We start from the raw sequence: 26,078 nt of genomic DNA, 5'->3' as shown, positions 1-26,078 counted from the left end.
GATGTCTTTAACAAAATCTATGTTTAAATTTTGTTCAGAATTCTGTTTTCTACAAAGAACACAGTTCTTTTAGGAAATCAGTTAGGCTCCTTGTAGCCAGCATCTCAACTCATGCTTAACAAAATCCATGTTTAACAAAACAAAATCCATGTTTAAATTTTGTTCAGAATTCTGTTTTCTACAAAGAACACAGTTCTTTTAGGAAATCAGTTAGGCTCCTTGTAGCCAGCATCTCAACTCAGTTTGCAGAAATGAGTGTTACCAGATGATTCAACAAATGAGTCCTTCTAGAAAAAAAAAATTAAGGCTGAAAACACAAAGGTAATTGGTAGAGAAGTCTGCAACTAAAGAGAACTTTGGCGTAAGGCGGAAAAATGCAGTTATATTCTCATTGGAAACATGCCACATGTAGCTTTTCTCTTCCTTTTTTCTCATGTGGAGGAAAGAAGCAGAAACTCTGACCACAAAAAGCTTGAGTACAAAAGAATGTTTTCCCTACGGTTAGTTTGAATCAGTTAGGCCAGGGTGGTATACTGACTTGGCAGCTGGTCTAGAGATTAGAGATCAGTCGACAGAAAAACAATTTATTAGTAAGAAAAAAATTGCAAATTAATCAAAAAGAGAAGGAATGAACCATGGTACTGAGCTGTTTGTGGGTGGAAACGCTATTTCAGAATCTACTGGATAAGGAACCTTTAAGGATATCACTAGGGGTCTGGCCCTCCCCATCCTCTCCCACACACCCATTCATTCCTTGCTTCTGATTTTTCCAGACTGACTTGAATCTGCTTCAGTCTCTTTCCATGTGTCAGGCAAGATGGCCATGTCTTAGATAAACAACACTGGTAGAAAGAGATTAAATTTCTCAACATCCACATATCAACCTTAGACAATTCTTTAATTGTCTCTTATTGGGCTATATGCTCATTCTTGAAAAAGCTTTGTGGCCAGGGCTATTGGTACTTGGACTGGCCCAGTGTAGTAGGCTGAACCGCTGGGCTCTGTGAATATGTTGCCATAAAATGCAAAAGGGACTATGCAGATGTGATTAAGTTAAGGATTTTGAGATGGGGAGAGTATCCTGGGTTATTTTGATGGCCCAATTTAGTCACAAGATTCCTTATAAGGAGGAAGGCAGAAGGATCAGAGTGAGAGAGAAGGCGATGTAACAATGGAAATCAAGGTCAGAGAGAAAGAGAGTCTGGAAGAGACTATGCTTCTGGCTTTGAAGATGGAGGATGTGGCCATGGGCCAGTGAGTTCAAGGCAGACTCTAGAAGCTAGAACAAGCAAGGAAATGAATTCTCCCTGCAACCTCCAGAAGGGTCGCAGTCTTGTGACAACTTGATTTGAATATTTCTGACCTCCAGCACTGTACGAGAATAATTTGTATTGTTTGGGCCACTAAATTTGTGGTAATTTGTTGCAGCAGCAATGGGAAACTAACGCACCCAGTCTGTGCCCGAACTACTAGGGGAACCAGGGCACAGTGAATGGTAGCCCAACTAGGAACCCATGAAGGATGCGGGAGAGGTGATTTTTCCAGAGGGACACTGGAAAACAAAAACAACATATGTATCATATTAATCAAGAAAATTTGATGCTGAGCAATCCGAAAGTTGGGGAGAAAACTTTAGAAGTGCAATTGGAAGAAAGGAACCAGGACTCTTACAAATGGAATTAATGGAATCCATTTGTAAAGCCCTTCAGAGCTCGTTTTCTCCGGACTTTGCCCATCTTTTGCTCGTGTCTTCCCCTGGGAGGGAGGATCTTTTGGAATGGTTTGCATTATTTTGGTGAACATATTAGGAGGAATCAGTGATACTTATCCTTGCAAGGAAGAATCAGTCACACTTGTCCTTGTAAGGCATATCACTATGAACTAACATGTTTAAATTAATAGCTGTTCCTAAAGTGTTCATTTCTTATGTTTGGCTATATGGCTTGGAGAAATGAATCATGATAGGCAGATATGTTTATTCAATGTAGTTTGAAGATGCTAGCTGGCTTAAAGCTAGGGCTCAAGATGAAAAATTAATTTATATTTTGAATAAAGCCAAAAAAAGGAGTATCTCTCCCACTTATCTATATTCCCTACCATCATTTTAAAAAAATTCAGTTTCTTCAAACTACAGTTATTTGTGAAAGCTATCAATGATTTTTGCCACATTTAAACACTACCTTTTCTCTTGTTAATGCCTATTTATTTATTTTTATTGAGGTATAGTTGATTTTCAATATTATATTAGTTTCAGGTGTACAACATAGTGATTCAAAATTTTTATAGATTATACTCCATTTAAAGTTATTATAAAATATTGGCTATATTCCCTGTCCTGTACATTATATCCTTGTAGCTTATTTATTTTATCCATAGTAGTGTGTACCTTTTAATCCCATACCCCTGTCTTGCCCCTCCCCACTGGTAACCACTAGTTTATTCTCTATATCTGTGAACCTGTTTCTGTTTTCCTATATTCATTTGTTTGTTTTATTTTTCAGATTCTGCATATCAGTGATAACATACATTATTTGTCTTCCTCTGCCTGACTTATTTCACTAAGATTAATACCCTCCAGGTCCATCCATGTTGTTGCAAACAGCAAAATTTCCTTCTTTTTTATGGCTGACTAGTATTCCACTGAAAAAAAAAATATATCTCACTTCTTTGTCTATTCATCTGTTGATGGACACTTAGGTTGCTTCCATATCTTGGCTATTGTAAATAGTGCTGCTATTAACATTGAGTTGCATGTATCTTTTCAAATTAGTATTTTCATTTTCTTCAAATATATACCCAGGAGTGGAATTGCTGGATCATGTAGTATTGGGTTGGCCAAAAGGTTTGTTCAGGTTTTTCCGTAACATCTTGAAAAACCCGAATGAACTTTTTGGCCAACCCAATAGTTCTATTTTTAATTTTTCGAGAAACCTCCATACTATTTTCCACAGTGGCTGTACCAATTTACATTCCCACTAACAGTGTACAAGGGTTCCGTTTTCTCCACATGCTCACTAACATTTGCTATTTGTGGTCTTTTTGATGATAGCTATTTTGACAGGTGTTAGGTGATATCTCACTATGGTTTTGATTTGCATTTCTCTTATGATTAGCATCTTTTCATGTTCCTATTGGACATCTGTATGTTTTCTTTGGAAAAATGTCTATTCAGGCGTACTGCCTATTATTTAATTGGGTTGTTTGCTTTTTTGATATTGAGTTGTATGAGCTGTTTATGTATTTTGGATATTAATCCCTTATTGGTCATATCATTTACAAATATTTTCTTCCTATTTAGAAGGTTGTCTTTTCATTTTGTTGATGATTTCCTTTGCTGTGCAAAATTTTTAAGTTTAAGTAGGTTCAATTTGTTTATTTTTGCTTTTGTTTCCTTTGCCTTAGGAGACAGGTTAAAAAAAATATTGCTACATCAAAAAGTGTTCTGCTTATATTTTCTTCTAGGAGTTTTATGGTTTCTGGTTTCTGGTTATGGTTTCTGGTCTTACATTTAGGTCTTTAAGCCACTTTGAGAAAATGTTCTAATTTCATTCTTTTACATGTAACTGTCAGTTTTCCCAGCATCACTTATTGAAGAGACCGTGTTTTCTCCATTGTATATTCTTACCTTCTTTGTCACAGATTAATTGACCACAAGCACATAGGTTTATTTCTGGGCTCTCTATTGTATTCCATTGATCTATGTGTCTGTTTTTTTGCCAGTACCATACAGTTTTGATTACTGTGGCTTTATACTATAGCCTGAAGTCTGAGAGCATGATACTTCCAGCTCTGTTTTGCTTTCTCAAGATTGTCTTGGCTATTTGGGGTCTTTTGTGTCTCTATACAAAATTGAAAATGATTTGTTCTAGTTCTGTGAAAAATGCCCTTGGCATTTTGTAAAGGATTGCAAAAATTGAATCTGTAGATTGCCTTGGGTAGTATGGTTATTTTGACAATAGTAATTCTTTCAGTCCATGAACATGGTATATCTTTCCATCTGTTTGTGTTGTCTTCAATTTCTTTCATCAGTGTCTTACGGTTTTATGAGTAGAGGTCTTTTACCTCCTTAGTTGGATTTATTCCTAGGTTTTTTTTTTAATGTGATTGTAAATGGGATTGTTTCTTTAATTTCTCTTTTTGATAGCTCGTTTCATTAATATTTTTCTTTAAATAACTCATTTTTAACTTTCCACAAAGAAAAGGAAATTTAAAAAATTAATATATAACTGTTAAAATTAAAAAGTTAATTTGTCACCTAAAATCATTTCATATACCACTAGTTTTTCAGATTTAAAACTTTTGAATACTCTTTTTGTTCACAGAGAGAATAGCGTTAGTTAACTTTCACCCTAACTATGCTAGTAATCTAAAAGCATAGACATCAGCCTTTGGCTTCTAATAAAGGCAGAGTAACATTCCCATGAGGAATGGGACTAACATTCCCATTAAGAACAACGAAAACTTTGGGAGAAAATGTGAAAATAATCTTTTTGAAGGCATCATAGAGCTACCAAGTCTGCAAAGAATTGTAGGACTAAGATTCAGGACAGGTAAACCCAGAAAGATAAGCTCAGAATTTGGGGCTGCTTTTCCCACCGTGATACTTGCCAAATCCAGAAATGTTGGTTGAGAACCTGTAAAGCTGAGCAGATGTTTCAAAAGACTCATGTGGCCAGGGGGAAGACTGGAAGGAAGGAGGTCTCTGATAAACTTCTAGGTGTTGGGTTGGTATCTCATAGATCCATCCACTACCCAAGTAAGGGTATATAGAAATTAGGCCAGTGCTCTCAGGTGCTGAAGCCCAGCTTCAGAAAATTTTAATCCCTTGTTTTATTAAGCAAATCCAGAATTGCAGTGTTCATGGTCCCTACCAGAAGTAAAGGTAAATTCTCTTCGGAGAAAGATAACATCATCGTGGGGCTCAAGTTACATCTGTTATTTTCAATTGACAGTATCTGGCACTCAGTAAGAAAAGGCATATGAGGAAACTAGACAGTATAACTAAAAACTATAAACAGAAATAGATTCACAGGGGAGCTACATAATAGAATTCAAAACTATATGCATAATTTGATTGAGGAAGTAAAAGAGAGGATCTAGATCTTTTGCAAAGAACTGGAAATAAAATGAAAAGAAATGAGAAATATAATATCTAAAACTAATGGCTCAAAGTTTGCACTTAACAGAAGATCAGATACCACTGAATGGAGAATTAATAAGCAGAGCAATAGATCAGAAGAAGATATCTAGAATGAAGCACAAAGGAACAAAACATTGGAAATACTGAAAAAAATGAAAGACACAAAGGAGATATAGAAAAAAGTAATATATATATTGTTAAAGTTACAGAAGCAGGAGAAAAAGGACAGAAGAAATATTTGAAGAGATAATGGCTAAAGATTTTTCCAAAGCTGATGAAAGACATGAAGCATTTGTTTGAGAAGCATTACAAACAAACCTCAAACAAGGTAAATACAAAGAAAATCACACCTAGAGGCATCATGGTAAAACTGCTGAAAAGAAATGATCAAGATTAAAAAAATTTTTATAAGTAGTCAAAGTAAAAAGGTAAAAATTAGAAAACAATGGACTTCAGAAGACAGTGAATAGTATTTTCCAAATCACTGAAAGAAAATAATTTCCAACCTAGAGAAAATGAAGATAAGATAAAGGCTTTTCCAGACAAATAGAAACTGACAGAATTCATCACCAGAAGATCTGCACTAAAGGAAATAGTAGAATTCTTCAGGTAGAAAAAGATCTCAGATGAAAGCTCAGAGATGCAGGAAGAAATAATGAGCACTGAAAGGGGTAAATCTCAATGAATACTGACAGTATGAAAAAATAATACTATATAAACATATAAATAAAATGCATATACTTTTAAATTATATAAGATGATTTAAGTTGAGAGAAGGGCTGAATGAAATCAAATTGTTGTAAGGTCCTTGCATTATCTGGAAGGCGATGAAATACTTTTTTATATTAGGCTTTGCTAAGTCAAAAACAATTGTTATGACCTCTAGTAACCACTGAAAGGACATTAAAATACTGTTAAAACTATGAAATTCATAAAGGTGGGAGTTAAAATTTTAAAAAATCAGTCCAAAATAAGAATGGAAATACTAAAAAAGGAACATAAAATTGTTCTACAACCAACCCAACAGCAATGAATACTTTTAGTTCTCAGATTGTGATGTCTAAGTACCATTTCCCTTTGAAGGAACAAGAGCATCGTGCAGAAATATCTGGTTCAAGGAAACATTCAAGACTAGCCTTGTTACAGCAAACAACAAGAAAGCTATCAAAGGCTACTGAGGTTGTGTCAAATGAACTCAAGAGCCAACCTGAACTGATCTTCACCGGTTTAAGTTGGAAAAATTGATAATAAATAAGAATAGTAAAATCAAATATATTAAAATCCATCAGTTCAAAACAGTATTTTTAAAAAGTCTCTGATAAACTAAGAGATTACCTTTCCAGGACACAAGGGCACCAACTCATTCTAAATAATGATAAATACAGGGAAAGAATCAAGCATTTATTGTATTTTTCCTACAAGGACCATACCTCAGTGTAACCAAGTGTTTGATAAAGAGAAATTACTCCTTATAAAAATATATTAACTAATCAAGAAGGAATGATAAACAGAATTAGCAAACCATATTTTACAACCCTTAATGAATTAATGGACCTGTGAACCAACTATCAATGGTTCCTAGCATTACATGAAAAAAGGCAACCAGATATCATGTTCCTTCTAATGGAAGCACACAGCAACTCTGATGAAGTTGTCTTGCAAAACCAAACAAACAAACAACCCCCCCCCCCAAAAAAACCCAACCTGAATGAGATTAGGCTTCTAGATATTACTATCAATTTGTAGGAAAAAAAGAGACAAGAACATGTTAAAAAGACACCTTGAGGATACAAATGGCTGAAGGCAGACTGGGAAACTCCATAAGACAAACAACCTGGTTTCTTCAGCAATAAAATTTCAAGGAAAAAGTAATTAGATATAGTCGGAAGCTGTAAATTATTACAGATGTAAAAGTCATATTAACTAATTGTAATTATGTTCTTTGGATCCAAATACTGACAAAAGAAACTTAAAAAAATAATATTTATATGCCAATTGTGGAAATATGAACACAGAATGAATATTTGATGATATTACGGAATTACTGTTAATTTTTTAGGTCTTATGAAGGAATTGCAGCTATATTTTAAAAGGAAGGTGTGTTTTGGAGCTATGTAGTAAACTATTTACAAACAAAATGGTCTGATGCTTAGGGTTTACCTCAAAATAATCTGAAAGTAGGGAAGTAGGAAGAAGTTTAGAAGAAACAAAAAATTACATGATAATTTTTGAAGCTCTTGATGATGTGTACCTGGGAGATCATGGCACAGTCTGTCTATTTTATATGTGTAAGGAGGCATCTGATTCCATATTTTGATGTTTGACCATTGACAGCTTTTAAGCCTCGCCCTTCCCTCTTCCCATTGTACTCCAGTTCGGGACAAGCTGGTAAGAAAGACTGGCATTCCCTCCTTTGGCACTCAAGGAAGATTCAAACCACACAAGCCCTTTCCCAAGCATACGCGCCATCACCACGCCCCCAACCCCCAACCACGATAAGAACCTAGGTCAGTCTACCTTTTTTTCTGCTCTCAAGCCACTTCCAACCTGTTGGAGGCCTGTCCTCTTTTCCCCAGAGAACCCAAATCTGTAGCCAGTTGGTCAGAAAGGCGGGGGGTGGCCTGGGAACTCCACTTGCCTCTGGCGTCTCAGGTGCAGGTAGTCTTGTTGGGGACGATACCCTTGCATCTGTGCTGACTCTGTGTGGTTAGTGTCAGCGTTGTGTTGTAGTGCACAGCACACCAGTTGGTGTCAGGATAACTCCTCCTTCATTCTCCCATAGAGACATCACGACACCCATCTTCTTCTTTTCTAAATATACTTCACAGACTGACTAGGAGGTTTCCTCTATACAAAAAAAAAAAAAAAAAAAAAAAAAAAAGGAAAAGAAAGTTTGGGTAGATCAGAAATCATAAACATAATTAAATGAGTCTAGAAAGCAAGTCCTATCTGGGGAAAGAAGAGGAAATATGGAGAGAACAGCACTGCAGTGACTCAGCTCCAGCCTAGATTATTCTCCTAGGTTCCTGCTTTCTCTCTGACACAGCTAAAGTTATTTTTTATGCACTGACGATTTCAGTGTTAAAAGTAACTTCAGGCCGAAAACAGAGTATAAAGTAAACCATCCAGGTAGCATGTTTTATTGGGTGTCTACATAAGCCAGACACAGTTCTAGGCACTGAGCATCCAACTGTGGCCAAGGCTAGACTTTGTCTCTGCCCTTATGGGGCTTACAGTTTAAAAAGCCGCTTGTTGTCGGGTGGGGTGGGACAGATCCAAAAATGTTAGCTAACTAATGAATTAACATCTGCAATTGTGATATGCGCTACAAAGAAAATAAGCAAGGAACTGGAAGAGAGTAACTAGGAATGAGGACCTCGATGGTGGTGATGAGGCGTGGAAGAAGAAGCAGGGCCAGCCTTTGTGGGTGTGCTCAGCACCCCGTGCTTAGCAGGGTCCCAAGCTTGGTGGAAAGCACTGCTGTCTCCATCTTCAAAGTCTCAGTAAGTTTTGAACAAGAGCCCCTGCCTGCATTTAAATTTTGCCCTGGGCCCTGCAAAGTATGGAACTGGTTCTGGGGAAAAGCATTCCAATTAGAAAGAACAGCCTGTGCTCAGACTTGAGGCGGGGAAGAGCAGGTTGCATGAGAAGAAAAGACAGGAAGGCTGAGGGGAAGGAGGAAGGAGCAGGGTAGCGGGAGGTGAGGTTAGAGGCAGGCAGAAGCTCTGGCAGCTGTGGGAGTGGACTCTCTGCCATTGCCATAAACTCAAGTGTTTCCAGTGGCTCAGGGACACTCCCTTGAGAAGTTCTCCTGGGGACGCCTTTGCAGAGAACCCATCACTAAACTGGGGCTGAAGTCCTGGGATGCGGGCCAACAGTAGATAGCGGTTGGAAGACAGCCAGTGACTGGAGACTTCCTGTTGATGTTCTCATCTCCAGGCAGAGGCAGCTAGGTCCCGAGGCAGAGCCCACTGTGGCCAGTGCCGGGATCCAGCCTTTGGAGGCCCATCATCAGGGGTCCAGGAAGCTGTGAGCACCAAGTAGAAGGATCTTCAAAATGCTTAGGAATTATTTTTCTCCATGTTCTTGCTTTAAAGTAACGTTTCAAGTCCTGGGTTCGTTCTTGGTAAGAAATCTGACATTTTAATTGAGTCTGTTTTGATTTGAAGAAACTTTTTTTTATAAAGCTGGTTGGCTGTTACTGTTACCTTTTGAATAGCAAATAGCGCCATCAAGTGATGAGTATCTGAAATCATTTGCAAGTTTCAAGTGTTTTTCACTGTACCCAGGACAGGACATTCTAGACCTTTTTATCATGTGAAAAGCAGCTACTGTATTTTTTATCTCTTTCAAGCTGTGAGATTGCCAGATACCCAGGAGACAGGGTTTTAACAGAGCTATCTTAGAATTGGTGGGGGAAGGGAAGTTGCTATCAACTGCTTTTTCTTCCCCTTGGGAATCCAGGAGACCGTTGGAGAGAAGGCACAGGGCAGTAAGAAGGTCGTGCTGCAATCATCCTGCAAGGTATTTCTCTAACATGTCTAAATCTGAGACCCCTCAGCATTGGGAGCCCCAGTCCCATGGTTCTACTGAGGTCCCTCGCCTTAGATAAAGGGGACAGGGTAGCAACTGAGCTGGTACAAGATGGCCTTGGTAGGTTGGTGGACTTATATACCCTCAACCCCTGCCATATCTCTATGGAAATGGGGAATTGCTTGGGGGGGGAGCTCCTCTACTCACCTGAAAAATGAAGTTTATTATTAAGACTAATGAAAATGATACCTGCTATTGTTGAACAACTAGTATGTGCCACACACTTTAAACACAGTCTTGTACTTAATTCTCACAACAAGTCAAATAAGTAGTTATTACCATTTTCTACAGTTGCTAAAAGCAAAGCTTGGAGAGGTTAGGTAAGTTACGTAGGGACTGAGGTCTTAATGCCAGGCAGTGGCAGCCTAGAATTTGTACTCAAGTCTTCCTCATGTCAAAGTCCATCCTCTCTTTAGTTACCCCATTCCTTGCCAAGGAAGCCTCTTTTCCCAGTTGCCACAGAGCTGGAGCAGAGCTGGGGCAGCACTCAGCATTTTGTCCTCTTTAGATCTGCTGAGTCCTAATTGGCTCAGTGCTTACAGGAAACAGATGGAAGAGACAGTAGGATCCTGCTGAGCTCAAAAGAGACAATCAAGCCCTGCTCCTTCCGTCCTTTTCACATGACATTTTGTTAGGCAGTTTGAAATGTTATTAAAACCTGGTCACTAAAAGGCAAAGATTAGGACAGCCTAGTTCAATGGATGTATGCATTTAAAACCTAGATTGGTTGCATTATGTTTAAAAATACTGACCAGTTCTGCACAATAGGTTTTGTTTTAAATACCAGATGGCTACCAATACCCAGCCAGATTCTCTCAGAGTATACAGGATTTCTTGGCAGTAAACTGGACGTTTTGGGAGGTGTGTTAACTCTTTCTGACCACTGGAGTGGTAGCTGATGCTTTCAATACATTCACTCTCAAAAGGCTTCTCCAGTGTTGAAGACAGACTCATTCAGAAAATCCAAAACTACTTAACTGTATAAGAAAAACAAGTCATTACTAAAGTTAAGGAAGAAGTTATGTTCCAGGAAATTAAAATGATGCATTAGACACAAGAAATAATGTCTCTAAATTGGGTTTAATGGGGATCAATAAGGTGAGTGAAAATAACGATCCAGCTAGACTGGCCTCCTTCCTATGCCCTGGCCTTGGTGAACCCTTACCAGCCTCTAGACTTGTGCATATGTGTTCCCTCTGCCTGGAGGGTTGTCCCCCTACACCTCCACGGTGTGGTTGTCTTTTACTCTTCCCCTTGGCCTCACTGCACTTGCTATGTCCTCAGAGAGGACTTCGGTGAGTGTTCTGGTCACTGGCTACTCCTTTACCTGGTTTGTTTCTCACAACATGACTTTCTGTTGTTGCCCATGTGTTTATTTCCTGCCTCCTCCTCTGGAACAGGACGTCCGTGAGGGCAGGATCTAGCGTTTGGTTTAGTGCTGTGTCCTCATCTCCTAGACAGTAACGACTGGCACATTCAGGGGATCAATAAATATTTGTTAAAAGAATGAATGGTTGACTATGTCTCGATAGTTGATGGTACTTTAAAATCATGATGTCTCTTTAGAAAAAACTCAATTTTATCTTTACATTTGATCTTCATCTTAATAATTGTGAATGCTTTATTTCCAAAACAGAAGTTGACCCACGCATTATGATACATTAGAGATAGCAAGCGGATGTGTGGGACTATAGATTTTTTTCTCTTTTTGAGGAAAAAAAATGAAAGTACAGTGTAACATGGTGATTCAGGGCAGAAATAGCCTTGAAGCAATAAAGACAGGAATCAGCCTTCACATTTGCCTGAGAGAGAAAAGTGAGGACAGAAAGAACAGAAACCAATCTATTACTATGTTGAGAATTCATATTGAAGGGCTCTTGACTGAATTAATGATAGCAGAGATGAAATGTAGTCTGAAAAACACTGGGGAATGGAGAATAATATTGTGATTTTTACGTGAACTAGGTTTGAAAATTCTTCAGGGTCCAGTTATTTCTGGAAGATATATGCTGGGTTGCATTTTATGAGACTAGGCTAGATTATTGGAAATAGAAAAATAAGTTCAGCATCCTGGTGTAATTAGAATAAGAGAAACCAAAATGATGACACAGGTCTTTCAAAAGATTTGGAGAGACACAGAATTCTGTAGGACTTGGATTGAAAGCCTGAAACTTTGTACTAATCTAGGTAAAGTAAAAGCATATTGAATTATACTAAGAATCACCAAGTTAAAAAAGGAGGGCAATACATTTCAGAAGAAAAAATTATGTGACCTTGATAATACTAAGTGCTGGATGTCTTTATTTTGAATCTTCTGTCACGGATGGATTGACACCAATAGCATATAAAAAAATTATGATAGATGGGGAAACTGAGTTGTTTTTTTTTTAAATTTTTATTTATTATTTATTTTTGGCTGTGTTGGGTCCTCGTTTCTGTGCGAGGGCTCTCTCCAGTTGCGGCAAGCGGGGGCCACTCTTCATCGCGGTGCGCGGGCCTCTCACTATCGCGGCCTCTCTTGTTGCGGAGCACAGGCTCCAGACGCGCAGGCTCAGTAGTTGTGGCTCACGGGCCCAGCTGCTCCGTGGCATGTGGGATCTTCCCAGACCAGGGCTCGAACCCGTGTCCCCTGCATTGGCAGGCAGATTCTCAACCACTGCGCCACCAGGGAAGCCCCTGAGTTTTTAATTATCCCAAATTTATCTCATTTTTAAATAATTAATTAATTAATTAATTATTGGCTGCATTGGGTCTTTGTTGCTCCACAGAGGTTTTTCTCTAGTTGCCACGAGCGTGGGCTACTCTTTGTTGCTGTGCACAGGCTTCTCATTGCTGTGGCTTCTCTTGTTGCGGAGCACGGGCTCTAGGCGCTCGGGTTTCAGTAGTTGTGGCATGAGGGCTCACTAGTTGTGGCTTGCGGGCTCCAGAGTGCAAGCTCAGTAGTTGTGGTGCACAGACTAAGTTGCTCTGCGGTATGTGGGATCTTCCTGGACCAGGGCTCGAACCCATGTCCCCTGCATTGGCAGGCGGATTCTTAACCACTGTGCCACCAGGGAAGTCCCTCTCATTTGTTCTTATATTCTTATTAAAAAACAGTTTACATTTTAAATTAATAAGCTTGCCTTAGCCCAAGAATTTGGCATCTGGATCTATCTTGGTATGGATAAGAACACATTTTATTTGAAATATGTTGCCTGCTTGATTATTTTTTATTTTCCCTTGATCTTCAAAGTGCTTCATTGAAAACCAATTCCTCTCCCATGTTTTGTTTTAAATCCCACTGAAAATCTGGGCAGAGTTCTTGCTTAAGGTCTTCTGCAGCATTTTGGCACCCAAGTGTGAGGAATACCATAGGCTATGATGATATTCTCTAAGCTTCTTCATGGCAGATTGCCCCAGTCACAAATAGGATTTCAGAGCTGGAGAGGCATTGGAAGTTGAAGTAGGTATCTGTCGTTTTGACCACATGAAGCTCATCCTCCTATCTTTGGGTAACAGAACATGCACATTTTCCTTGAGGAACCGGCCCTTGATGTGACCCATGCCTGGCCACACCCACACATCCTGTCTTCCTGGCTGCAGTGTTTGGTTCGGGTGGGCACATGACCCAAGCTGATCCAATCAGGACTGATCCTGAGACTTTTCAAGCTGCAACAGGCTTTTATTCTTACTGGACCTGGAGCTATGCTCATGACAGCCTGGAGAAATGAAGCCCACATGAGAACTGAGCCTGCTGGAAATGAAGCAACACAGAGATGGAGACAGGCTGCTTCCTGACAACTTTATTTGAGCAAGTGAATTCAGCCTGCTACTTGAGTTCTCTTTGAATGGAGAGTCATCTGTCCTAGAGCTTCAGGGTTGGTTCATGGATCAATGCCTATCAATAATGAAGTTTTCACTCATTCATGGTGAAATGAGAAAAATCAGGTTTAAGGCAATGAGTTTTTCAGAGAGCTACCTTTCCAATCTGAAGGACTGATCCTGTTTCTAAGGTTGTATGCTTCCTACAATTTTGATGTTAAAATGTCCTTTCTTTGTGATAGTAGATGATTTTTTAAAATATCCTTACCTGGTATATGAGCTGCTGTAATTCCCGAATATCAATGGATTAACCCAATACATTTCATGTCTTCCTCAAGTAAAATCTGAATATAGGAAGAATTACTCATGTTCACTCAGGGATCCAGGCTGCTTCCTTCTGTGGCTCTGCTCTCACCTAGATCCCCAAAGTGTTCTCCATCCAGCTGGAAATGTAGAAAGAGAAGGAAGACTTCAGGAGGGAGGTTTTTATTGGCCATGCCTGGAACTGCAGCACATCACTTCTATTCCATTTCATTGGCCAGAACTCACCATGTGGCCAAACTTAACAGCAAATGTTGCTGAGAAATATAGGTTAGCTATGTGCTCAGGAGGAAGAAGAAGCAGGATTAGTGACAAATTAGCCAATCCCTGCCCCATTTGGCAAAATTAGGTTTCAAGCCTTGTCATGTCTCCTTTTGTTCTTTGAAAATTTAGTACTGCATAAAGTCTAGAAAACTTGGTAGCCACGGATCTAGTTCAATTTCTTCGTGTTATAAATAAGAAAACAAGTTATAGAAGGTTAAATGACTTGCCAAGATAACACAGCTAAAGAATAGCACATCTGTACTTAAATGAACCGAAGCCAGGATGGATAGTTCTCATTGAGCCAGTGCTACCCAAACTTCAGTCATTTAAGTCATTCCTTTGTTATTGCATGAATTGTGCCTCCCCCTTCAAAAGATGTGTTTAAGTCTCCCAATACCTCAGAATGTGACCTTATGTGGAAATAAGGTCTTTACAAGGGTGATCCAGTTAAAATGAGGTTATTAAGGTGGGCCCTAATCCAATATGACTGGTGTCCTTATAAAAAGGGGATATTTGCACACAGAGACAGACATGAGTAGGGGGTAAAGACACAGGGAGAATGCCATCTACAAGCCAAGGCATGCCTGAGGCTATCAGAAGCTAGGAGAGAGGCATGGAACAGATCTCCTTCACAATCCTCAGAAGAAATCAACCTTGCTGTCAACCTGATTTTTGAAATTCTAGCTTCCAGAACTGAGAGGCAATAAATTTCTGTTGTTAAGCCACTCAGTTTGTGGTACTTTGTTATGGCTGCTCTAGACAACTAATATAACCGTCGTGATTTTTGCCACGTGAACTTCTTGCAATTATAAATTAATACTTATAGTTTTTTCCCAAGATGACTCACTTTTAAAATTGAAATAAATTTAGTACCCTTAGTCCCTTGGCATATAGCTGGGGCCTGTCTGCATCTTCATGGGCCCATGTCTTCAGCGTGGGTGACAGCCCACAACTGACCTCCTTCCCTCACAGAGCGGGGTAGGGGGAAGAAGGGGGTTGCCTCAGTAATGGGGGGAAATTAAGTACAATGGCTGACTGCAGAAGGCAGGCACGGTGCAGGGGATGCCTTACCCCTGCTTGTTTCAGCTAAGTCTGGCATCTCCTTACATGTGTGGTTTTTAACTGTTAAAATGTAAAATTAGTTTCCTTGTATCAACTAAAATCATATAGTGCCTCTGCTGTTACATGGTCCACACTTTGGAAATATTGCTTCAAGCCAACAGCTCCTGGCCAAATGTGGTTTAGATTTTCTATTCTCTATACGTTTGCTCACACTGTTGCTTCCACCTGCAATGTCCTCACCTCTTCACTACATTATCCAAATCCTTGAGTGCTCAACGGTGCCTCTTCCTTCAGGAAGCCTTCCCAGACCTGGAGGACCACAGTAGCGTCCTCCTGTTCTGGGCCACAGCACCTACTGTTCTCCCCATTCATTGACTCTTATGGTGGGACTGTACTGCTTCACCTTGAGCACCCTGCTCTTGGGTTATTATTTACTTTTTCATTGCCCCATGTCATACACATCTCTATATCTTTATGCCCATTTTTATGATTAAACATTTATTGAACTGCAAGGGCATGAGAGATGTGGTAAATGAAAGCAAGAGAAAAAAAGCAGTGACATCTCTATCTTTTTTTTTTTTTTTTTTTTTTTTAAAAGAACCAGCACTCATAAAGATGGAAAGATACTTAGGAGGCAGGTCATCTGAGAATTGAAGTAGAAAATACCAGATGGGTTCAAACCTATTCCAGTATCTTAAGACTCCAAAAGGATTCTAAAAATGGTCCGGGAGATGGAGAGGTGAAGGACGGTAAGTCGTATGTAAAGGGAGATGGCTTTACTCATAAAGAAAAATTGGAATAATAATTGGAAATATAATAAAATCAAATGACTCTGTCCATCCTCCCAACCTCTTGGATTATTGGATTTGTAGCTTTGTTGGCCTCATCTCTTTGCTGGAATGTTTCCTTGCTTGTTGGCACTTCAATCAGGGAATTTCTTTTTGCAGCTTAAAAATGGCTATAAAGGTCAGGTGAGAGAGGAGGCTGCATTCATACAATGGTGTGACTTGGGCTCTGCAGGAAGAGAGTTCACCTTGTTCCCTTTTGGGAGGTACAGAGGTTTCTCGAGCCCGTTTTCTCATTTCTAGTGTCCTTGAGTTCACTTCAAGTTTGAAATGGGTCTTTTTTTTTTTTTTTAAAGAATCAGAATCTGCTGAGAGATACAGTATTGTATTTCATTTCCTGCAACTGATGCCACAGGGAAATATATATATAATTTTTAACTGGCAGATTTACTGTTTATTTTAACTAGGAATTTGAATATTTGAAATTATTGAGGAAATTAGTAAAGGGTTAAAATTTATACATTTAGTTTTAAAATGATTTAGGTGGGGGGGGGCTTGGATAAAGAGTGAAGAATGAAAGCTAAGAGTTTTTCAACACTTAGTTTATGCCAGATATTGTGATTCATCCATCCATCCATGTATCCATCTATCCATCCATTCTTTATCAAATAGGCAATACGTTTGATGGTTTAAAATGTGAAAAGTACGGAAGGGTACACAGGGAGTTTCCCTCCCACCTCTGTCCTCCAGACTCCCAATTTCCCTGCTCAGAGGTAACTAAAGTGATATGATCCTTGTGTGTCCTTACAGAAATATTTTCTGCATATTAAAACTAATATTTTTCTTAAAAAAAACACACAGATGGTGGTATGTTACATACTTTCTGTACGTTGGTTTTTCACTGAACAAGTTATTGTGGAGATCATTCTATATAAGTACTCAAAAACTTCCTCATTTTTCTTTTTCAAAAAAAATTTTTTTATTATTGATTGATTTATTTTTGGGTGTGTTGGGTCTTCGTTTCTGTGCGAGGGCTTTCTCCAGTTGCGGCGAGCGGGGGCCACTCTTCATCACGGTGCGCGGCCTCTCACTATCGTGGCCTCTCTTGTTGAGGAGCACAGGCTCCAGACGCGCAGGCTCAGTAGTTGTGGCTCACGGGCCTAGTCGCTCCGCGGCACGAGGGATCTTCCCAGACCAGAGCTCGAACCCGTGTCCCCTGCATTGGCAGGCAGATTCTCAACCACTGCGCCACCAGGGAAGCCTCCTCATTTTTCTTATAGCTCTGTAATTTTCTTTTGTATGGATGTGAATTTTTGAGCCAGTGCCTGATTTTTGTGTGATTTGGTTATTTCTAAACCTCTGTACTATCCTGTAATGAACAACCATGCGTGTGATGTCATTTCCTAATTTTGTGAAGCTGTGTGATACATTTCTTGAAGTGGAATTGCTTGTTCAAAGGCTATGTCCACTTTATGAGATAGATGTTGCCACGTGTCTCTCCTCAGATGCTGTACCAGTTTCTATTCCCACCAGCAGAGTAGTAGGATTTATTATCATAGTTTATTTATTTATTTAATTTTATTTTGGGCTGCATCAGGTCTTAGTTGCAGCATGTGGGATCTTTTGTTGCAGCGCACGGGCTTGTCTCTAGTTGTGGTGTGTGGGTTTTTCTCTCTCTATTTGTGGCACACAGGCTCCAGGGCCCAAGCGCTCTGTAGTTGTGGCGCACGGGTTCCAGAGCTAGTGGGCTCTGTAGTTTGTGCCACGTGGGCTCCAGTTGAGGTGCTCGAGCTCGGTAGTTGTGGCGCGAGGGCTTAGTTGCCCCACGGCATGTGGGATCTTAGTTCCCTGACCAGGGATGGAACCCGAGTCCCCTGCCTTGTAAGGCGGATTCTTTACCACTGGACCACCAGGGAAGTCCCTACTATCATATTTTACTTATTTATTTATTTTTTTTAATCAGTCGTATCTTCATAAACTTTATTAGCATTTTAAATAAGACTCTGTGAGAGTGCTTATTTATATTGAAAAGAACTTGAGAAACAATGGATATAATTTATCTGGAAACAATATTACCTCTTCATAGATGTTCACGTAGAATAATCTGCCATTAGTTATATGTCATCATGACCACATAACTTTAGTTTGAATATGGAAGGGTTAAGTGATGGTGGTGGGATTTACATTTAGTGAATTTACATTTAAATTTGAATAATTTACCTCTTAAAGATGTTTTCACTCTTATTTTCAACACCTTAGGAATTTGGGGTTTTCTAAAGACACCTGTGATAGGGTTCTTGGAACAATTACTCACCTCCCAGCTTGTCTCTAGATGCAAATATGTGTACGCTGAAAATAGCATCGGGTGAGAGCTCTGACACAGGTCATGTCTGATTTGTCCCCGCCCTCACTCCAACTGCAGGAGCGGCTCATCTCGCAAATTAAGGTGGTTACAAGAGTGATGTTTCTGTGTATTCCTCTCCCCCTGTTCTGGGCCTTGTTTGATCAGCAGGTAATATGAAACTTTGTTTCTGTACATCTTCATTAACCAAACATTCTTTGGGCGTTACTGCATAGCAAGCTGTACTTACTTAGTATTTAGTTCCTGAAAATGTTCTCTTCCAGTTCCTTTTTTATATTTTATTTATTTGGTAACTGTTAGATCACCTTGGGTTTCTTTCTTTCTTTTCTTTTTTTAAAATTATCTAGATGGTTCTATCCACATTTCTGTGACAAAACAATGAAGAAAATTAGGTGGGGTCAAGGAAAGGAGCCTTGGGAAAGACAAGTATCCAGGACTCCTGCCAGTCAAAGTGAGAATACAGAGCTTTTCTACTGATACTGATACTGATACAGCATGTAAAAGATGTATTGTCTTTTATGGGATCCACAGAATATTTAGACTGAGAGGGACTTGATATCTTCCACACTGAAATGGGATTCTTGGGCTAGAAGCACCATCCAAAAATGTGAAATGCCTGCCAAAGTCATTCTTATCAGAGCAGGAACTAGAACACATCATTGACTTGTCACCCTGCTCTTTCTCCCACAGTTGGAAGATGCGTGCCTAGGAATTTTCTAAATAGGGCTAGAAAACCCAATGCATGATGCTCAGTAGCCAAAGTAATAAGCTATCCTTTCTTTTAGAAACTGGGGTTTAAGAAGAAATTTACACACATGTATGGTTTTATTGTGCAGGAAGGATTATTAAAAGGGTAAACCATCTCTTGGAAGAAACTGAGTATAGACATTAATCTCCTTATTTGTAAGTATGGAATTTAGACCAACATCTTAAGAACAAGTTTTGCATGTTGGGCGGGAACTGGTTATTAGAATCAGGCTTGCACTGGAAATGCACTGAACACCTTTTATCTGTGTGACTTGGTGTAATCCTTTAACCCTTCTGAAAGGGTAATAACCCAGGACAAGGCTGTGAGGATCAAAAGAGAGAATGTATAGTAAGTAATCAGTGACTGGCTTATATTAAGAACTCAGCCGGTGGCATATTTCCTGACTTTCTATGATGTTCTCCTAGTAGAGATGATAGATGATGTTGAAAAATTCACATATCCAGTTCTCCATGGAATATATAACATATACTTGTACAGTCCTGCATCATCTTTTACTACAAAATAGGTTGAATATAACTAGGCTGCCCAGGTTTAAATCCATCATTCTCTTGATGGAATTACATTTTAGGACAACCTAGGCTGTCAACAATAGGCTCTTTTTTTTTTTTTTATATAGTCATCATAATTTTTATTCTAGAATAAAATAACAGAAATATTTTTGGAAAATGATATAAATTAGTTTCATCAAAAAGTAAGTTAGGTTGAGTTATTTTTCCTGTTTTCATAGAAGTAGAATGTAAGAGACTAAGAAACCATATTGTCTTAGAGGAAGGAAGAAAAAAATGCTCTTCATCAACTACTATGAAGCAAAGACTTACATTTGTCCTGTAATTTTTCCAACAGCTTTATGAATAGGCATTATCTCCAATGTACATGTAAGGTAACAAGCTCACAGAGGTTAAGTAATGGTTCCAAGGTAATGGTTCCAAGTGAGGAACTGGTATTCCACTGAAGAGAAATTTGTGAAAGAAAGGAAAATATTAGTGACCTCACAGTTTCGTGCAGGTCTGGCTGTTCTACATGACTTTTTTGTTTTTTTCACACACACACACACTGTATTTTATTTTTACAAGAGATAAACTGACACCAAGGATTGTAAATGGATGGCCACAACAAAAACAACAATGATTGCAATTACCAAACATGAAACACACTCATACTATGTCATAATATTGACATTCAGTCCAGTATTCCTCCACTGTAACAGCTCCTTTACTTTGCAGTGAAAATTAATTTGTATATTTTTTGCCTCTGAGTCCTTGTGGGATTTTTTTTTTTATTCAAACAGAAAGTCACAAAAATTATAATCATCCTCATCAGTTCACTCAGTCCCATGTAATTAATTTTTTTTTATCTTGATCTTTTGTTAGCACTTTTATGAATTCATCAGTTTTCCATTAGAGTTCTGAAAATGCTTATTCATTCAGTTCAGCAGTATAGTCAGTTACCAGAAACCTGTACTTGTCAGAGCCTTTTCCTTGAATTCCTTGAAGATGAAACCCTGTTATAGGAACATACTTGCAAAAGCATCAGAGTACACCCAGAACTGTCTGTAAATGACAAAAGACTTTAAAATGACCACAGTTAAAGATTTGATGAAAGTTCATAATAATGCAATTGACAAGGAAATTTAGTTATTTCTGAGATGTATATTTTAAAGTAATAACTAGAATTATGACTTATAACATTATACCAGAACATATAAGATTTTTAGAAATTTCATGTAATGTCTGAAACATTTATATTAACATATTTCCATACAAATAACCCAAAGAATGTTTAGTATTAGTTGTTTTGTTTGTTTGTTTGTTTATACTGCAGGTTCTTATTAGTCATCAATTTTATACACATCAGTGTATACATGTCAATCCCAATCACCCAATTCAGCACACCACCATCCCCACCCCACCGCAGTTTTCCCCCCTTGGTGTCCATACGTTTGTTCTCTATATCTGTGTCTCAACTTCTGCCCTGCAAACCGGTTCATCTGTACCATTTTTCTAGGTTCCACATACGTGCGTTAATATACAATATTTGTTTTTATCTTTCTGACTTACTTCACTCTGTATGACAGTCTCTAGATCCATCCACGTTTCAACAAATGATTCAATTTCGTTCCTTTTTATGGCTGAGTAATAGTCCATTGTATATATATACCACAACTTCTTTATCCATTCGTCTGTCGAGGGGCATTTAGGTTGCTTCCATGACCTGGCTATTGAAAATAGTGCTGCAATGAACATTGGGGTGCATGTGTCTTTTTTTTTTTTTTTTTTAATTTTTATTTATTTTATTTTATTTATTTATTTATGGCTGTGTTGGGTCTTCGTTGCTGTGCGAGGGCTTTCTCTAGTTGCGGCAAGGGGGGCCACTCTTCATCGCGGTGCGCGGGCCTCTCACCATCGCGGCCTCTCTTCTTACGGAGCACAGGCTCCAGACACGCAGGCTCAGCAATTGTGGCTCACGGGCCCAGCTGCTCCGCGGCATGTGGGATCCTCCCAGACCAGGGCTCGAACTCGTGTGCCCTGCATTGGCAGGCAGATTCTCAACCACTGCGCCACCAGGGAAGCCCGCATGTGTCTTTTTGAATGATGGTTTTCTCTGGGTATATGCCCAGTAGTGGGATTGCTGGATCATATGGTAATTCTATTTTTAGTTTTTAAGGAACCTCCATACTGTTCTCCATAGTGGCTGTATCAATTTATATTCCCACCAACAGTGCAAGAGGGTTCCCTTTTCTCCACACCCTCTCCAGTATTTGATGTTTGTAGATTTTCTGATGATGTCCATTCTAACTGGTGTGAGGTGATACCTCATTGTAGTTTTGATTTGCATTTCTCTAATAATTAGTGATGGTGAGCAGCTTTTCATGTGCTTCTTCGCCATCTGTATGTCTCCTTTGGAGAAATGTCTATTTAGGTCTTCTGCCCATTTTTGGATTGGGTTGTTTGTTTGTTTAATATTGAGCTGCATGAGCTGTTTATATATTTTGGAGATTAATCCTTTGTCCACTGATTCGTTTGAAAATATTTTCTCCCATTCTGAGGGTTGTCTTTTCGTCTTGTTTATGGTTTCCTTTGCTGTGCAAAAGCTTTGAAGTTTCATTAGGTCCCATTTGTTTATTTTTGTTTTTATTTCCATTACTCTAGGAGGTGGGTCAAAAAAGCTCTTGCTGTGATTTATGTCAATGAGTGTTCTTCCTATGTTTTCCTCTAAGAGTTTTATAGTGTCCGGTCTTATATTTAGGTCTCTAATCCATTTTGAGTTTATTTTTGTGTATGGTGTTAGGGAGTGTTCTAATTTCATTCTTTTACATGTAGCTGTCCAGTTTTCCCAGCACCACTTATTGAAGAGACTGTCTTTTCTCCAGTGTATATCTTTGCCTCCTTTGTCATAGATTAGTTGACCATAGGTCCGTGGGTTTATCTCTGGGCTTCCTATCTTGTTCCATTGATCTATGCTTCTGTTTTTGTGCCAGTACCATATTGTCTTGATTACTGTAGCTTTGTAGTATAGTCTGAAGTCAGGGAGTCTGATTCCTCCAGCTCCGTTTTTTTCCCTCAAGACTGCTTTGGCTATTCAGGGTCTTTTGTGTCTCCATACAAATTTTAAGATGATTAGTTCTAGTTCCATAAGAAATGCCATTGGTAATTTGATAGGGATTGCATTGAATCTGAAACCCAAAGATTGCTTTGGGTAGTATAGTCATTTTCACAATATTGATTCTTCCAATCCAAGAACATGGTATGTCTCTCCATGTGTTGGTATCATCTTTAATTTCTTTCATCAGTGTCTTATAGTTTTCTGCATACAGGTCTTTTGTCTCCCTAGGTAGGTTAATTCCTAGGTATTTTATTCTTTATGTTGCAGTGGTAAATGGGAGTGTTTCCTTAATTTCTCTTTCAGATTTTTCATCATTAGTGTATAGGAATGGAAGAGATTTCTGTGCATTAATTTTGTGTCCTGCAACATTACCAAATTCATTGATTAGCTCTAGTAGTTTTCTGGTGGCATTTTTAGGATTCTCCATGTATAGTATCATGTCATCTGCAAACAGTGACAGTTTTACTTCTTCTTTTCCAATTTGTGTTCCTTTTATTTCTTTTTCTTCTCTGATTGCCGTGGCTAGGACTTCCAAAACTATGTTGAATAATAGTGGTGAGAGTGGACATCCTTGTCTCGTTTCTTATCTTAAAGGAAATGCTTTCAGTTTTTCACCATTGAGAATGATGTTTGCTGTGGGTTTGTCATATATGGCCTTTATTATGTTGAGGTAGGTTCCCTCTATGCCCACTTCCTGGAGAGTTTTTATCATAAATGGGTGTTGAATTTTGTCAAAAGCTTTTTCTGCATCTACTGAGATGATCATGTGGTTTTTATTCTTCAATTTGTTAATATGGTGTATCACATGGATTGATTTGCATATATTGAAGAATCCTTGCATCCCTGGGATAAATCCCACTTGATCGTGGTGTATGATCCTTTTAATGTGTTGTTGGATTCTGTTTGCTAGTATTTTGTTGAGGACTTTTGTATCTATATTCATCAGTGATATTGGTCTGTAATTTTCTTTTTTTGTAGTATCTTTGTCTGGTTTTGGTATCAGGATGATGATGGCCTCATAGAATGAGTTTGGGAGTGTTCCTGCCTCTGCAATTTTTTGGAAGGGTTTGAGAAGGATGGGTGTTAGCTCTTCTCTAAATGTTTGATAGAATTCACCTGTGAAGCCACCTGGTCCTGGACTTTTGTTTGTTGGAAGATTTTTAATCACAGTTTCAATTTCATTACTTGTGATTGGTGTGTTCATATTTTCTGTTTCTTCCTGGTTCAGTCTTGGAAGGTTATACCTTTCTAAGAATTTGTCCATTTCTTCCAGGTTGTCCATTTTATTGGCATAGAGTTGCTTGTAGTAGTCTCTTAGGATGCTTTGTATTTCTGTGGTGTCTGTTGTAACTTCTCCTTTTTCATTTCTAATTTTATTGGTTTGAGTCCTCTCCCTCTTTTTCTTAATGAGTCTGGCTAATGATTTATCAATTTTGTTTATCTTCTCAAAGAACCAGCTTTTAGTTTTATTGATCTTTGCTATTGTTTTCTTTGTTTCTATTTCAATTATTTCTGCTCTGATCTTTATGATTTCTTTCCTTCTGCTAACTTTGGGTTTTGTTTGTTCTTCTTTCTCTAGTTCCTTTAGGTGTAAGGTTAGATTGTTTACTTGAGATTTTTCTTGTTTCTTTAGGTAGGCTTGTATAGCTATAAACTTCCCTCTTAGAAATGCTTTTGCTGCATCCCATAGGTTTTGGATCATTGTGTTTTCATTGTCATTTGTCTCTAGGTATTTTGTGATTTCCTCTTTGATTTCTTCAGTGATCTCTTGGTTATTTAGTAATGTATTGTTTAGCCTCTATGTGTTTGTGTTTTTTACGTTTTTTTCCCTGTAATTGATTTCTAATCTCATAGTGTTGTGGTCAGATAAGATGCTTGATATGATTTCAATTTTCTTAAATTTACTGAGGCTTGATTTGTGACCCAAGATGTGATCTATCCTGCAGAATGTTCCGTGCGCACTTGAGAAGAAAGTGTAATCTGCTGTTTTTGGATGGAATGTCCTATAAATATCAATGAAATCTATCTGGTCTATTGTGTCATTTAAAGCTTGTTTTTTTTTTTTAATATTTATTTATTTATTTGGTTGTGCTGGGTCTTAGTTGCTGCATGTGGGCTCCTTAGTTGGGGCATGTGAACTCTTAGTTGCAGCATGCATGTGGGATCTAGTTCCCTGGCCAGAGATTGAACCCCAGCTCCCTGCATTGGGAGCACAGAGTCTTAGCCACTATGCCACCAGGGAAGTCCCTAAAGCTTGTGTTTCCTTATTTATTTTCATTTTGGATGATCTGTCCATTGGTGTAAGTGAGGTGTTAAAGTCTCCCACTATTATTGTGTTACCATCGATTTCCTCTTTCATAGCTGTTAGCAGTTGCCTTATGTATTGGGGTGCTTCTGTGTTGGGTGCATATATATTTATAATTGATATATCTTCTTCTTGGATTGATCCCTTGATCATTATGTAGTGTCCTTCCTTGTCTCTTGTAACATTCTTTATTTTGATGTCTATTTTATCTGATATGAGTATTGCTACTCCAGCCTTCTTTTGATTTCCATTTGCATGGAATATCTTTTTTGCATCCCCTCACTTGCAGTCTGTATGTGTCCCTAGGTCTGAAGTGGGTCTCTTGTAGACAGCATATATATGGGTCTTGTTTTTGTATCCATTCAGCAAGCCTGTGTCTTTTGGTTGGAGCATTTAATCCATTCACGTTTAAGGTAATTATTGATATGTATGTTCCTATGACCATTGTCTTAATTGTTTTGGGTTTGTTTTTGTAGGTCCTTTTCTTCTCTTGTGTTTCCCACTTAGAGAAGTTCCTTTAGCATTTGTTGTAGAGCTGGTTTGGTGGTGCTGAATTCTCTTAGCTTTTGCTTGTCTGTAAAGCTTTTGATTTCTCCATCAAATCTGAATGAGATCCTTGCCGGGTAGAGTAATCTTGGTTGTAGGTTCTTCCCTTTCATCACTTTAAGTATATCATGCCATCCTCTTCTGGCTTGTAGAGTTTCTGCTGAGAAATCAGCTGTTAACCTTATGGGAGTTCCCTTGTATGTCATTTGTCATTTTTCCCTTGCTGCTTTCAATAATTTTTCTTTGTCTTTAATTTTTGCCAATTTGATTTCTCTGTCTTGGCGTGTTTCTCCTTGGGTTATCCTGTATGGGACTCTCCGCACTTCTTGAACCTGGGTGGCTATTTCCTTTCCCATGTTAGGGAAGTTTTCGACTATAATCTCTTCAAATATTTTCTCTGGTCCTTCCTCTCTCTCTTCTCCTTCTGGGACCCCTATAATGCGAATGTTGTTGCGTTTAATGTTGTCCCAGAGGTCTCTTAGGCTGTGTTCATTTCTTTTCATTCTTTTTTCTTTAGTCTGTTCCAC

The sequence above is a fragment of the Balaenoptera ricei genome, chromosome 3, assembly GCF_028023285.1.
Source record: "Balaenoptera ricei isolate mBalRic1 chromosome 3, mBalRic1.hap2, whole genome shotgun sequence".
In the NCBI taxonomy this organism is placed as follows: Eukaryota; Metazoa; Chordata; class Mammalia; order Artiodactyla; family Balaenopteridae; genus Balaenoptera; species Balaenoptera ricei.
This window is presented reverse-complemented; position numbering follows the sequence as displayed.